The sequence below is a fragment of the Euphorbia lathyris genome, chromosome 2, assembly GCF_963576675.1.
Source record: "Euphorbia lathyris chromosome 2, ddEupLath1.1, whole genome shotgun sequence".
Classification (NCBI taxonomy): domain Eukaryota; kingdom Viridiplantae; phylum Streptophyta; class Magnoliopsida; order Malpighiales; family Euphorbiaceae; genus Euphorbia; species Euphorbia lathyris.
The window spans coordinates 56,242,890-56,246,038 of NC_088911.1; positions in this window are offsets into that span (position 1 = coordinate 56,242,890).

Genomic DNA, 3,149 nt, shown 5'->3' on the forward strand with positions numbered 1-3,149 from the left:
TCTTTTTTACCAACATTTGGTTAAAGGTACACGAAGAACATGTCAGAACCATCACGAACGACCGGCGTTACCACTACATCAACCAGTATGAACTCCAGAGGACCACGGATTGCGAATTCGCAACCTGCAAGTGCACAGCCTGTGGTGCCTAGCTCATCGGGTCCTTCGGGACAATTGAGTCCCTTATTGGCAGTCCAAGTGCAAGCTGAGATGGAAATGTCCAATAGTGATTTTGTGCAGATGGCAGGACAAGTCTTGGCTTCGAACATGAGCCAGGCGGCTGGAGATCGAATGATTAATTTACTAACGGCCCTCGCCGAACACAATACCGCCGTGGCGGCTGCTCCTCAAGAACCTGTGGTTATCTCAACACAATCACCGACTATCCCTATCATATCGGCCCTCCCGCAGCCATCTCAGGCACCAAATCAAGTGGGCCAGAGTAGTCGCACAAACCCACACAGCCACCCGAGCAACTACTCGCACCCAGATCTCATTACGACGATACATCCGACCTGGCAGCCATCCCAACCGTTGCCAGGAGTGCAAGGCACTCTTCCGCTACAGCAAGTGGAACCTTTTCCTCACAGACATTCGGAGTTGATGACTCCTGGGCGAGAGCACACATGGAACTTTGATCCTATAACGGGACAGCGGTTAGTCCCCCAACAGGCACACGTCTCAACACCGATGGGCGGGTGGATGCCACCCAGAATTCACCAGCAGCGGATGGAAGAAGTCCGGCGAATACCCGATATTGACTTAGAAGATCAATTACGAAGCATGATGGAGTGAATGGGGTACTCGCCTAGGCCGAGAGCAGAGGTCCAGAGCGATTCACCTTTTGCCCCTTCGTTGCGGGAATTCATTCCAGATCACAGAATCAAAGCACCTGCCATACCAAAATACTATGGGGATCCAAATTCTGACCCTGAGGCTCATGTCAGGAACTACAGAGAGTTAATGGATGTTGCAGGGGCAAGCGAAAGCATAATTTGCAGGTTATTCTCGACAACTTTGGGCGGTGCGGCATCTGATTGGTTTCGATCTTTACCGGCAGAATCTATTCACAATTGGCAACAATATAGTCGGGATTTCTGTGCGAAGTTCGTGGGCTGTAAAGCGGCAGATGTGACAGATAGGCAGCTGAAGGAGATCAAACAGAGAAACTATAATTCCCTAAGGGAATTTGTTGTCGCCTTTAACGATATCCTGGTGCGATTGCAGAACCCAGATATCGTGAGTATTCGCAACATCATGGCGGATGGAACCACAGATTGGAGCATGCGGGAAGAAATCATCCGTAACAAACCGCGCACTGTAGCCCAGCTCATGAAGATAGCAAAGGAATTCATGGAAGTGGATGATGTCAACAGGGAACATAGGGCCCAAACTCGGCGAGAAAGAGATACCGCTAGAACCACTTCGGACAGTCGGCGTCAGACCCAGTCCAAAAGTAATTTTGTTCGAAGAGGCGATCGTCCCTTTCAAGGTGGAGGACATCACACACCAGTAAACACGACTCGCCAAGAGGTGTTACTTTGGATCGAAAAGAGCCCCTTGAAGAAGGATGTGCGGTTCCCCGAGGTGAAAGGCCGAACCAGTTTGGGGCGCTATCCCAGTAAGTATTGCAGGTTCCACAGGTTGAATGGCCATGACACAGATGATTGCTACGAACTGAAGAAGGAAATAGAAAAACTGATCGAGAGAGGCAAGCTGAGTCAATTTGTAAGAAAAGAAACAGCTGATGAGAAAACAACGCTCCCGCATGAGGGAGAAACACGGCCAGAAAAGAAGCAGAAGAAAGGGGTGATAAACGTGATAGCAGGCGGAATCTACGAGCCTCCAACAAAAAGAACTCGCCGTGAACGACGAAAGAGCAACACACATAGGGGGGATGCCCTCAATTACTCATTTGCGAGAATCACGGAGCAACATGCAGATGCCCTGGTGATCACAATGGCCGTTGAAGGATGGGACGTCAAGCGGGTCCTTATCGACACAGGCAGTTCTTGCAACGTCATTACCCGGACAACATTTAACAAGTTGGGAATCAACGACGAGCGGGTGGAACACACCTTCATGGATGTAACTGGTTTTGGGGGTCAATCCTCCCAAACAAGTGGGCAGGTGGTGTTGGAGGCAGAAATGGGCGATAAGAATCTAAAATGGCGAGGTGATTTAGAATTCGCAATTGTTGATCTCCCACTGGCCTACAACATAATTCTGGGACGGCCATTCCTTTCGGAGACGGAGTCGCTCATCTCAATGAAGCATTTAATGTTGCATTTGCCAACACACCAAGGGCGAGTCATAGTTGAAGGTGATCAACTTGTATCTCAACAGGCCTATACATTATCACTTGAACCAAAACCGGAAGAGGAGGATAAAGTCGAAGAGAAGCTGCCGGCGGAAGCATTGGGAGAAACGGAACTATTCGCCATCTCGAATGACAAGAGCGTGCGAATAGCGGCTGGACTCTCAGAAGAAACAAAGAAAGCCATTACCGAGGTATTGATCCAATGTGAGTCGGCATTTGCCGCCCCAAATGAAGTGCTAAAAGGAATAAGCCCAGACGTAGCAACCCATCGGTTGAATGTAAACAAAGGGGCAACCCCAGTGCGGCAAAAGAAGAGGGGACATGCTCCTGAGCGGTAAAAAGTGATTGAAAAAGCAGTGGCGGACTTGCTAAGGTCGGATGCGATTCGAGAAGTCACCTATCCGGAATGGCTAGCCAATGTGGTGCTAGTCAAAAAGCCGAATGGAACGTACAGAATGTGCGTCGACTTCAAAGACTTGAACAAGGCATGTCCGAAAGATATGTATCCACTTCCTAACATTGATATATTGGTGGATGGAACTGCAGGATATGAAGCTTTATCATTCACCGACGTGAAATCCAGTTACCATCAGATACCCATGGAGAAGGTGGATGAAATCAAAACATCATTCATAACTCACCAGGCGACTTATTGCTTCAAGGTGATGCCCTTTGGATTGAAAAACGCGGGAGCAACATACCAGAGGATGATGAACAAGATATTTTCAGACAAATCCGGTGAGAACTTCTCGATCTATGTTGATGACATGATCATCAAAAGCAAGAAAATGCAAGACCACCCGCGGGATATCAAAGAAATCCTAGAAGT